At 43.1% G+C, this 13,288-nt stretch overlaps 1 long non-coding RNA gene across 1 annotated transcript; it reads left to right on the top strand.

Annotated features, from left to right (window-relative positions):
• Positions 1 to 1,638: 1,638 nt before the first annotated feature.
• LOC146358716 (uncharacterized) lies at positions 1,639 to 10,513 on the top strand. Its single transcript, XR_014787119.1, has 3 exons — positions 1,639 to 2,010; positions 8,896 to 9,067; positions 10,172 to 10,513. It is a non-coding gene; the product is annotated as an uncharacterized LOC146358716 (long non-coding RNA).
• The last annotated feature ends 2,775 nt before the right edge of the window (positions 10,514 to 13,288 follow it).

Here is a 13,288-nt window from a genome sequence, read left to right as displayed (position 1 = left end):
GTGGACAGTACTGGGCTATATATATCAATGGTCTGATTTGGTGTAAGGCAGCTCCCTATGTTCCCCAGTACATGTAACATGCAGTGCCAGGGGGCAAGGTTATCAGGTGTGTCATGGGAAGGTGTGTTCCTGCTACGCCCTCACACATTCATTGAAAGTATGAGTGGGGACTGTATGAACACCCTTAATGTAGCCAAAAGCATTACAGGGACATGAAATGTGACAAGGCTAATCCCAAAAGTTGAATGGCAAAGAGGCGATGAGATGAAGTACTCAGATAAGAACTCATTTCTCTAATGTGACATTCTTATCATGGAAAGCATAGAAATGAAAATAGTTCTTTTGGCCTCTCACCATTTCTAAAAGCTTAAAGACGCAAAGGGCACTACTCACACTTTTCAGGAACAACAGGCACCATCTTCTGAGACATGAAACATAAAAGAAATGGGTTGCTGAGGTGGTCCCATTGCAGTTTTGCTCATAGCCCATTTTGACACGTAGATAAAACAATGCACAAAGACAGTTTTGCCTTTGTGTTGAAGCCAGTGGCTGCTAAGCTGACACATAGCATATCCTGAATGAATTCTGTTTGACCAGAAACTAAGGACAGGCTGAGGAGATGCCTCAGTTGAGTCTGAAGTGTGTTGCATTTGACACAAACTCAGAAGAAAAAGGGACTTTTAGGCCTCCAAACAAGATATTGGGATGTAGCTGTTGTGTACTGTCTCTTTAGGAAGCAAGCCCAGAAGGACTTCAACGTGAGCAGGCCATGTGAGTGAACTGAAAGAAAGTTTCACCTTTGTACAAGTGGCTGGGCCTCCATGTTCTCCTCAGTGGTCAGAAGACGCCTGGGCTTAATAACCAGGGATGGTTCTCAGTTAAGTTGCACTTGTATTTTCCCCCCTTCCAATTGAAGTTTTTCTGACCCGGTTTTCCCAGTGAATTGTAATAATAAATAGGTTTGGGGAAGAAGTCTGGTGTGTGCCACTATTCTCACATATACAGTAGTGGGTAGCCATGTTAGTAGCGAGTAGCCAAGTACAGAGTGGGTAGCAATGTTAGTGTAAAAACACTAAAGAATCTTGCAACACCTCAAAGACTAAAAAATATATTTATCCTAGCATAGGCTTTCGTGGACACAGTGTCCGTGAACACTGATGCCAGAATAAATGTGTTAGGGCTCAAGCCTATGCATGTTTGGACAGAAAAAGCCCTACAATGCTGGCAGTTGGGGGACTTCTTTCTGTCTAAGCATGCATAGGGTTGCACCCTTAGTCTTTTGAGGTGCTTTGTTATTTATATACAATAGTAGTGACCCTTGGCCACTATAGTTTGTCAGGAGTCAGAGGAAAACCTGATATAGGAAGATGTAGTTTGCTCCCTCTGTCCCTCCTCAACTTGGCCCAGGGCTGGATCTACACTTACCGCCCTTTTTCGCTTCCACTTTCAATACCCTGATATCCCGGTATTTCCCCTTAATGTGCTCTGATTTTCCGCCTTCGCTACCATATCCAGTAGTCCCCTCCCCCGCCTGTCCATATGTGGCAGCATTTGTATTTCTCTTCTGTCCAATCACAGCTCTTGATGGCTCCATGTCTTCTTCCGGCTACCGATCGCATAGCTTCCTCAGCAGCCCCTGTTTCCTCAGCAACAAGCAAAGGGCTGGATGTGCGTGCGCTTGTCTGATCTCGGAAACTAAGCTGGGTTGGTCCTGGTCAGTGCTTGGATGGGAGACCACCTGGGAATCAGGCTTCCTGCACTGAGCAGGGAGTTGTTGTATCCCTTCAAATGAGATTAAGTTTTACCCCCTCCTATCCCCCGCTCTAGATTTTTTTTTTTTTAATTCAGGTGCTATCCTTGCAGAATCGGGGCTTCTCCATGATGGTTTTTTTTCTAATTGAGGCATGATCTTCGAAGCTTCAAAGTTGTGAAAACAGCAGGAAAACATCACAGCATTCGAGTGTGAACCGAGCTTGCACATTCGATGAAGCACTGCAACGGGGAAAATTGGTGAGTGTGAATAATCACGTTTTAATGCGAGAGCGTTTAACCCGATGGGACACCGAATTCATTGCGATGGCGGGCACAATGTAGATTGGCCCCAGGAGTCTCATCATGCTGCCTTTAATTTGTGGGCCCAAAGATCAGGCTGCTACCGCCTCATCCCCCTCTGCTGAAAGTTTGTTAGGCCTAGCACTGGGGTCTCCAGTGTAGTTCATGCTCGTGGACACCAATGTGTCCGTGGACACCTCTCTTGGCACCCAGCAGGCTCCCTGCCCCACCTGATTTTTATTTTATCCCTTAATACTTAAAAGAAATATGTTAATGTTTCTAACTGGGAAGTTGGCATGCTGCAAAGCAAAGTGCTGTCCTCAGGCACCATCTATTTAAGTTCAAAAGAGTGGTTTTGTGTTTTGGAGCTCAAACCCCACGTCTTCCTTGTACTTAATTTCTCGGGCAACTTACTTTTCCCAGTTTGCCTTCTGGAAAAGGAGTGTTTCGTAACCAGCCGTGACCATCATGGCAGCCATTTTCTGAATCGGCAAGGCCCCCTGTGGTAGCCATTTTGGAGAGATCACCCTAGAACACGTTAAAAAAATGCCAAATGTGCCCACTGACCCAAAAGGGGGTTCCCTGGCTTAGCATATGGTGGGGCAATGGAATTAGAAGGAATATGGAGCAGTTTCTCCCACCTCCACCTCCCCCACACACACGTTCACTGCTACCATAATCTGCTCTCCTGGAGAATAGTTTTCTGATATAAAGAGAAGGAGCATAATTTGAAGAAGCAATATTCTTGGCAGCAAAGCATACTGCATACTTGTGGTGATCTCTTTTTTTCCCCTTTGTATCAGACAACTGTCAAATAAGTTGACAGTATTAAATTTTATGTTTTTATTTTCCAGGATGAGGGCTTTTTATTAGTTCCTAGAACTCTTCCTTGCCTCAAACTGAAAAGTAAATTCCATATTTATGAAATGATTTGCTTCAGTCCCTCAGAGAGCCTATGTTACATGGAGTGTCTGCCAAAGACTTGTAGAATAGTTGCATTACCATCCTTACCAGGCTATGCAAACTTTTCTAAAGCCTGATGCTGAAGAAAAATCATATAATTGTGAGATAAACATCATAATAGTAAACAGAGTAAGATATCCACTGCAGAAAAATTGTGGTAATTACTAGAACGTTGCTAAGGTTTAATTTGGAGGCAGAAAACATTTAATATGGTTGCAGGAATTAAAAAAACTGCTGCAGGTTACTTTAATATTTCTTGTATAGACTGTGTGTGTGTGCATGTATACATAATGCATAAATAGAAGAGATGATGCCGTATTTTTATAGATGTGATTGTTTTATGTGAGATTTTATCTGTATTTTATTACTGTTCTCCTCCTTGAATGCTATTTTTAGGGGAAAGGCAGGATATAAGATAGATAGATAGATAGGTCTGTTTTTGTCTGTCTAGGAATAATTGATAAAATTCAAAATAGTTTGCGTATCACAATAACTTCTTTATATGAGCATTTTTTGAGGCTTTTGGAGTGTTGAAATCAAAAGATAATCACCTAACTGCAATCTGAAAATAGCTGCTTATACTCTTTAAGATTACAGTGCTGCTGCCCAGTTTCAGAGCTTCTCCACATGGGGCTTTTATCCTGCAATTGAGATTGGTTACTCACGGAGGTCTGCGGGTCCTTTGCATGACATTGTCAACCTCCAAGGCATCTCCTGCACTAAATGATCTTTATCCATGAGGGCTGAGGATGCGAACAAAGTGCTTGGCCAAGTCCAATCGACCTCTGTGTGCTTGACCCTTGCTCTTCATGGGTTATTCCATCAAATAAGGAGGGGATGTCCGGCTGGGTCCAGGAGGTTGTAAATTCCTCCTTGAGAGAGGGAGTGGTGCTGGCCGCTTTAAAAGAGGCGGTAATCAGACCACGCCTGAAAAAGCCTAACCTGGGCCCAGAAGATGTTAACAATTATAGGCCAGTGGCCAACATCCCCTTCCTGGGCAAGGTGCTTGAGCAGGTGGTTGCAGGACAGCTCCAGTAGGGATGTCAGATAATTCCGCCACGGACTGAAATGGGATCGAATCCCCATCAGTTCGTGCCATGGAATCCTCTGCGGAACGGCACCACGAGGTCCTGCAGAGCCAGCAGTCATGCGGCTTTTTTTTGATCATCCGCAGAGTCATGAAATTTTCGTAAATAAAAACGCAAGGTAGTATATTCCGATAATAAAAAAGCAAGGTAGTATATTCCGATAATAAATACGTAAGTTGTGGGGTTTTTTTTAATGAATTCTGCTCACCGCCTTGTTTGTGGGTGTTCTTTTTCAATTGAAATCCTCCATCTCAGTTTACTTTCAGCCAAAACATTTCCTCCTCCTCGGGGCTTCCTAAAACAAGGCTGCCCTAGGTGTGCCTGAGCAATGCACTCTTTGTTTAAAGCCGTGCTGTCTGAAAGAAAGAAAAAACCTTTTAAAATGACCATGCCAGTCTGGAGCCCTGCACAAGGTATTATGCTCCCTGCTAAGCTTTCTATTTCCACATCCAGCGTTGTTGTTGACGTTATGAGGCTAAAATGGAGAGGAGAACCAACTCTGTGCATGTCTACTCAGAAGTAAGTCTTACTGAGTTCAATGCAACTTACTCCTACACATGTCAACACCCCACTTGCCCCCAGCTCAGCTTTGTATTTCCACATCCAGCTCATTATCAAACCTGTTAGTTATCTGTCACTGGGTGACTTTGGGCTGGACTCTAACCACTATACAATACTTCTGTTATGAAACTCATGAAGAAAAAGAGACAGTATAATGGAAAGTTCTTTCTGAAGCAGTCACACTTCACTTGTACAAATGCAGCATGAAGGGAAAGATCAGCAACCTTCTCTTTGTTTGAATAAAAAGCACACTCTGCACATGCTCAGGGAATGGACAAAATGAGGAATAAACATACCAGGGAATATGAAGAACTATATTCTTCCATTATGTGTGTGTGTGTGGGGGGGGAATCTCCCTCAATCCAGCTGTTTCCTGGAAACCCGCCCCCATTCTCCCAAGGGTCTTCTGAGATAACTAACAGGAGGTTTGATAATGAACTGGATGTGGAAATACAAAGCTGAGCAGAGAGGAGAACCAACTCTGTGCATGTTTACTTAGAAGTAAGTCTTACTGAGTTCAATGCAACTTACTCCTACACATGTCAGCACCCCACTTGCCCCCAGCTCAGCTTTGTATTTCCACATCCAGCTCATTATCAAACCTCCTGTTAGTTATCTCAGAAGACCCTTGGGTGAATGGGTTGTTTTTTTTTCCAGGGAACAGCTGGATTGAGGGAGATTATACACACACACACACACACACACACACACATAAAAGAAGAATATAGTTCTTCATATTCCCTGGTATGTTTATTCCTCATTTTGTCCATTCCCTGAGCATGTGCAGAGTGTGCTTTTTATTCAAACAAAGAGAAGGTTGCTGATCTTTCCCTTCATGCTGCATTTGTACAAGTGTGACTGCTTCAGAAAGAACTTTCCATTATACTGTCTCTTTTTCTTCATGAGTTTCATATAACAGAAGTATGATGTAGTGGTTAGAGTCCAGCCCAAAGTCACCCAGTGAGATAACTAACAGGTTTGATAATGAGCTGGATGTGGAAATACAAAGCTGAGCTGGGGGCAAGTGTGGTGCTGACATCTGTAGGAGTAAGTTGCATTGAACTCAGTAAGACTTACTTCTGAGTAGACATGCAGAGCGTTGGTTCTCCTCTCCATTTTAGCCTCACAACGTCAACAACAACGCTGGATGTGGAAATAGAAAGCCTAGCAGGGGGAATAATTATACCTCATGCAGGGCTCCAGACCGGCATGGTCATTTTAAAAGGCTTTTTCTTTCTTTCAAACCGCGTTGCTTTAAACAAAGAGTGCATTGCTCAGGCACACCTAGGGCAGCTTTGTTTTGGGAAGCCCGGAGGAGGAGGAAGTGTTTTGGCTGAAAGTAATTACTGCACATCTCAGGGCAGGGGAAAAAATACGTAAATATCTACAAAAAATAGCCGTTCTTATGGAAGTTATGCAGACCCACGGAGATGGCTGGGCACCAGAATTACGGCTGTCAGTACGGATTTATCTTCGTAATTCTTGGCGTGGAAAAAAAAGAGGAGAATTCCGTGGGCTTGTGAACGACGGTACAGAGCACTGGCCGCAAACTGCGGAAGTCAAGTGGCACGGAAGGTACACAATTTGTACATCCCTAAACTCCAGGCACTCTTGAATGAAATGGATTATCTAGATCCATTTCCCTTGGGCTTCAGGCCTGGTTTTGGAACAGATACTGCCTTGGTCACCCTGTGGGATGACCTCTGCTGGGAGAGGGACAGGGGGAGTGTGGCCCTGTTGATTCCCCTAGACCTGTCAGCGGCTTTTGATACCATTGACCATGGTATCCTTCTGGATAGGTTGTCTGGGTTGGGAGTTGGAGGCACTGCACTGCAGTGGTTCCGCTCCTACTTGGATGGCCGATTCCAGAAGGTGGTGCTGGGGGATTATTGCTCTGTGCCATGGCAATTGTGCCATGGGGTTCCACGGGGTTCTATTTTATCTCCCATGCTGTTTAACATCTACATGAAACTGCTGGGGAAGGTTATCCAGAGGTGTGGGCTGAGCCATCAATATGCGGATGACACCCAGCTCTACCTCTCTTTCTCATCAAACCCAGGTGAGGCAGTGGCTGTTCTGAATCAGTGCCAGGGCACGGTAATGGACTGGATGAGGGCCAATAAACCGAAACTCAATCCAGACAAGACTGGGGTACTATGGTTCATCTGCCCGGCTAGGTGATATTCAACCTGTTCTGGAGGGTGTTGCACTCCCCCTAAAGGATCATGTTCGTAGTTTGGGGGTGCTCCTGGATCCAGAACTGTCACTTGAGGCACAGGTGAACTCAGTGGCATGGAGCACTTTTTATCAGCTTAGGCTGGTATACCAACTACGCCCTTATCTGGACAGAGATAGCCTAACTACAGTTATCCATGCTCTGATAACTTCTCATCTGGATTACTGCAATGCATTATATGTGGGGCTGCCTTTGAAAACGGTCCGGAAACTTCAGCTGGTCCAAAATAGGGCAGCAAGATTGTTAACAGAGACTGGCCAACGAGCTCATATTATGCCAGTACTTTTCCAGCTGCACTGGCTGCCAGTCCATTTCCAGGCCCGATTCAAAGTGCTAGTATTAACATTCAAAGCCCTTAACAGCTTGGGGTCAGGTTATCTGAAGGATCGCCTCCTCCCATATGTGCCTGCCCGGACCATAAGATCATCCTCAGCGGCCCTTCTCCGTGAGCCCCTGCCAAAGGAAGTGAGGTGGGTGGCTACTAGGAGGAGGGTTTTTTTCTGTTGTGGCCCCCCGGCTGTGGAATGAGCTCCCTAGTGAGGTTTGCCTGGCACCTACATTGTATTCTTTCCGGCGCCAGGTGAAGACCTTTTTATTTTCCCAGGCATTTTAGCATTGTAGCTTTCTAGACTTTTAGCTTTGCTGTTTTAAATTTGTATTTTAAATCTCTGCATTGCTGCTAGATTTTATTCTTGTTTTATTCTTTTTGTACTCTTATATTGTGGTTTTAATGTTTTATATATTTTATATTGTTTTATTGTGTGCTCGTTGGTTTTACTTTTTGTGAACCGCCCAGAGAGCTTCGGCTATTGGGCAGTATAGAAATGAAATACATACATACATACATACATACAATCCTATTTTTTAAAAGATAAGAGGTAATGAACTATCAAATTACAATGTGTTGAGTTTCCTCCTGAAAAAAAGAAGTCACACAATAAGAGGAGCCACAGTACTATCCAATGGCTGTATAATGAAACATATAGAACATGCAGATAAGGGAGGAAAGGGGGAGGGGGGAGGAAGCATGTGTAAAGGGAGCCCATTGTGATTCTGCATTTAACATGGAAGCAGAAAGCCCCAGTAAAGTTGCAAGATTTTAGCCTGTTGTAGAAATGCTTTCAGACAGTGCTGCCCAATTTCTGCAGATAAATAACATTTCTTGAGTTGGAAATAATTGCTTTTAAAGCAAGCAAAATGACATCTGCTTATGCCCATGCATAGTCATTGCACAAGACAGTTAACACTGTTACATGGAAAACACACTCACCACTTTGAGTGGGAGCTCCTTGAATTTCCACACTGGCAGGAAACCAGATGAAGAAGATACTCATCATCCCACATTGACAAAATAACTACAAAGAAAACATTTGTAATAATGTTACTATGAAAGCAAGGGAAAAGGTGGAAAAATACCCAGTGGCTACTTAACATTTGTACTGAGTGAGGGAAGGGATAGATTGCGTTTCAAAACGGAAATAAAATGGGTAAAGGGGTGGGGGGAAATGCCAATGTAGTAAGCTATACACGAGAACAAACTCTGCCACTGTGATTCCAGGCAGTCAAGAAAACAGCTTCCAAAAATAAGCCCACCCTTCACTGAGGGCCAAACCAGATGTGACGGAGCTGTTACGTTTGTTGTTCACCTTTCTGCCTCATTAATGTAAATATGGGGTGGGGGGGGGCTTACTGTCAGTAGTGCAGTGGAGTCTGGGCTCACAGGGACGCAGCACCAGCACTTTTTTATTAGCAAGGTCACTGATGTCATCTGTCCCCCCCCCCCCTCATTGAAACCCTTTTTCTCTCTGAGCTTAGTTGCAATCCTCACAGTCGGGGTGGGGGGATGAGTTTTCCCAGCTACAATATATTGTTCCCAGTTGTAATGCAAAGTATTTGGGGATGGCTTGGTCTTGTCCCTGTTGGAGATGAAAACTGCTAGACCTGGTTTGTTGACATGGATCAACACAGCTGCCTGCATTTTTGGACTCTTCTTAGGGACACGGCTATGGGGACTCATGATGAGTGCCTGCTCTTCAACATTTACCACTACACTATTGCCTGCTGTTTTCACTGCAACAGCTCCCACTGCACACGAGAGAAGCCACCCCTCAAACTGAACAACTGCTTGTTCCCTCAGCTGCAATGAAAACAGCAAACAAAACATTAGGTAGGTATGGCGTTCTCTCCCATGTGTGCATGCCCCTTTCTCAATCTCAGCTGTAGTGTTTACCTGTTACACCGCTTCATAAATCAGCTATCCTTTGTCAATGCAAGTTTGGCCCGGACTGTTAGCTTTGAACCTGTAAGATCTGGCTTACTTTAAATCCAAGCTCAAGTGTGAATAATAATGAGCACAGAAAACTGTGACTTCATCTCTCAACATCCATTCCCCATCTGAAAATGGATGAACAGTAACCTATGGCAAAGTCTCCTTAGTTGTGGTGAGTCATATGAGATAAAGAAACTTCACCTGCCCATAGCTTAAGAAACAGGGTGGGCCAAAATCAAAGTTAGATAAAGAAATGATAGTTTAAAGTAAAAACTACACCCGGATATGACTCGCGTTCTTTACGACAGTGATCAAAGGGAACTACAAATGTGACTTTAATTAGCTCCATATTTTCTTGTTGTACTGAGACTTTTTTTAATCTACTATTTTGAAGCATTTGTTTTATATTTGAAAAGATCTGGCTGTTCTATATTTGTCCAATACAGAGTGAATCATTTTACGTAAGAAAACTATTAGCTAATGATTAAAATCCATTGAACAAAAAACACCCACCCCAATAGTAGGACTCTTCCCCCCTCTCTCAGCAATAATTATTCCCGTTTATCCCTGCTAAAGCTACGTTTTGTATGAAAGCTTAACTGTACATGTTGCTGCTTTAATTGACTCTGTGCCTGAAAGACAGAGGATAATCACATGACAATATGCTACTGGGCTGACTCAGTGCATTAATAACTAGAATGAGGCTGATCATGCATAACACTGGCTGGTTTCGTTAAGTCAGATCCACATGTCATTTACTGATTTCAGATTTACAAGTTCTCTCTATGTGTTTGAGGAGGTGGGGTGGGGAGAGTGGGGTGGCTTTGGAATGGGCCTAGTGCAGGTAATCACGACCGGAAAAAGGAAAAGCAAGTTTGCTTAATGACATTGTTGGGTAAATTGAATGGTTCAATAGGTGTATCACACTGAGGTTGTCTGCGGGGACTAGACAATTACAAAAGCAAAGGACGGTTTATCCAACACTCTTCTCATTCATTTCAGATGATGGTGTGACAATACAATACCATAATACCAAAAGGATGAAGAGGCCGAGGAGAAGGAAAGGGCATTTAGTAGTTTGGAAGTACAGAACTGGCCAGGCTGAATAGCTGTGAAGAATCATTACAGATATGCCTGTCAGGATGAGCAAATAGTGAAATCTTCAGACTGAGTGTACATGCACTACTCAGTTCCACTGCTAAAGCTCACTAAATCTGGTCCCATAAGTTGCCTGGATAGGAACCCACCAGGGAACTATATCATATATAAGGTGGTTCTCAGCTGTGTGCAGGAACAGCGTGGTATACTTGTAATTTATTAAACTTGCGTGTTTTTAGGAATACTATGTATGTTTTTGTTTCTGATACTGGATTTAATTATATCTCAAGTCACAGTTTTTTTTAAGTGTGCGAGGGTGAGGAAGACTTTCTGTTCTTAAAACTCGCATGCAAATTGATGTAACAGTAGGTTCCCTTAGAATTAAATGAACTTTCTGTTCTAAAAGCCAACTACTAGTAGTGCGCCTTCAGATTGCCATTTTATCATGCTAGTTAATAAGAAAGAGCAGCACTACATAAAATAATAACATACCTTGCTCTGATGTATTGTTTTTCCACCTGAAAAGCGCAAAGCAATATGGTAAGCTGAGCTTAACAGCAGTAATTTGGGACAGACGCATTGTTCTTATTGCATATGCAAGGAAAATGAGGCAGCAATCTGGTGACTTTTTTCCAAGCTCACACTGCAAATCTGTCATGAGGATCTGGATTTTAAGCATAACTTGGAAGAAAATACATCTGTGGGATAAAGGTAGGACCAGGACGTAGAACAGAAGGGATTTATATACTGGCAATAATACAGCCCTGTCTGTCTGAGATAGTTCAGTTTGCAGTCTTCAAACTGAATGGAAATATTTGGATTTAAACTGATTTTAATCTTGTTGACTTGGGGCATCTCTACACTAGCCTAAAATCCTGCATTTAAAATGAGGCTTTCTGCTTCCATTTTAAATGCAGGATCACAACTCCCCTTTTCACCCACTTCCTTTTCGCCCTCCTTCTCCCCGTATCCAAGTCTTCCATTATCTTTCATTGATCTCGCTCCTCCTCTTGCCGCTTTTACTCTTTTCACGGAAGGGAACTCAAGCAGAACACAACGGGTAATGATAGCTCATTATCTGTGATCTGTTTAAAAATGGAACAAAAGGCATTTAGTGCAGGAGAAGCCTTGGAGGGTCACGGCGTCATGTAAAGAGCCTCCAAACTTCTGTGAAGGAGCAATCTCAATCGCAGAATAAAAGCTCCATGTGAAGAACTGGTTGGTGAATCACACCATCCCTTAACATGTGTTCTCTTATATGTCTTTTATTGGAAGATTCATAGAAGTGGTTTTTAAAATGTCTGTGTATTGCAATTAGTGCGAGTTGAAATAGGGGGTGGGGAGATCGTGACAAAGCAGTTGTCAAAGAAAACCTTTTCTTCTGTTTATTTCCAAGCATTAACTTTTATTATTCAGCTGAACAAAAGACAGACAGACAGACATGTATGGAAGAAAATCCGTGGATTCATTTAATAAATAAATAAATAATTCTCAGGGTATTTATACCTGGATACAGACAAAGGCACATTTGGCAATAGTAGACTGGACACAAAACCCAACATAAGGTCAGAGAAAATCATTCATTGGCTACTCATCATGTTCAGGCTTGTCTCACACAATCTACATAATCATGCTTACTTGTCCAGATCTTTTGGCTACATGTAGTTTCACTTTTAGCTAATGAAGTTTCTTTCACACAGTGTGTCTGCACCTCTAACTCTGCAAGATAAAACAGGCTGTAAAACTCCTCTTTGTCTCCATTCCCATCAACGCCACCCATATATTATTATCTCATATAGAATATTAATGTTGAATAATTCATACCCTGGATAGGTGGCAATCTAGGCTTATGGCTTTTGTACATGGAGAAAGATCGGGCCCTTTTTCAGAGCCTCCTTTAACCTCTTTAACAGCCAGGTTAGCATGTTTGCCAAGCAGTCCAGTGCAGGAGTAGGCCAACGTCCAGGCTAGGCCAAAGAATCAAATCAATTCCAGTTTTCAATTCAATATATTTATTAAAGAACCAAGCAGAGAGGAATTAAGAAATAGCCACTTGCTTTAAAAATAAAACTATACATGAAACTTGCTCATTAGCAATCACTTTTCGTGATCCTAAGGGTAACTCACAAAAGCAGCTTACAGATGGAGGAAGGGATGAGGCCCACCTGAGCTCCAAGCCTGGCTTGGTCTTCTCTTCACTCTTTGTTAACCAATTGGACACAAAGGAAAATCTCAAAGAACCAGAGTAGTTCTGTGGACTGGCCAGTTCACAAGGTGAGAGATTAAAACTGACCAAAAAATCCTTGGAGGACCTGATCGTGCATCCTCCTGGTGATTCCTACTGTACCTTTTAACATAATGCTGAGTCAGCCAGGAATGTGTAGAGATGTAAATTTGGGTGTATATCACAGTTTGGCCATGGTCTTTGTTCAAAGGCCTTTCCAGAAAGAAGCGGGGAGATTGAATTCATTAATTACGGATCTCCCTTCCCCCCAAATCTCAGTCCGCATGGATGGGAAGTTTTAACCTTCCACTCTTGGCACACTGATATCTCACCATGCACCTTCCTGCTGCCCAGCTGATTAGCTCTGGGAACAGCTAAGGTCAGCACCAATCAGGTGAGCAAAATCAGCAGAGAAGCTGAAAGGGGACCCACAAGCTGCATGGAAGTTGATTGAGGGCTTCATGAGACCCATGGACTGTGGGTTTCCCATATGTGCATTCTGCAAATAGCCAAAAACTGAGCCCTCTGCTTGGGCCATCCATTGTGCAGAAGTCCAGTTTACTTTATTTTCTCCAGATCATGCCAGCTGGGCCACCCCACAATAAGAGACTCATAGAGAAAGCTTAGTTTACACTCTGGGAATGTGGCCAGGCTGCTGAAAGTAGCCAAGCAAGCTACCACTTGAAGTAGTGGCAAGGCTTTTTCATGACTGAAAGAAAAAGGAAGGAATGAAAACATTTGGCCACCTCTCAGTTAAAGGTAAGGACTTGCCCACCCAGACAATTCTTAGAATTCTC

This window comes from Heloderma suspectum, chromosome 1 (genome assembly GCF_057233095.1).
Source record: "Heloderma suspectum isolate Gila_16-S chromosome 1, 16-S_ref, whole genome shotgun sequence".
Taxonomy (NCBI): Eukaryota; Metazoa; Chordata; class Lepidosauria; order Squamata; family Helodermatidae; genus Heloderma; species Heloderma suspectum.
Note: the sequence above shows the minus strand (reverse complement) of the source record. Positions and strands in the feature narration are given on the sequence as shown.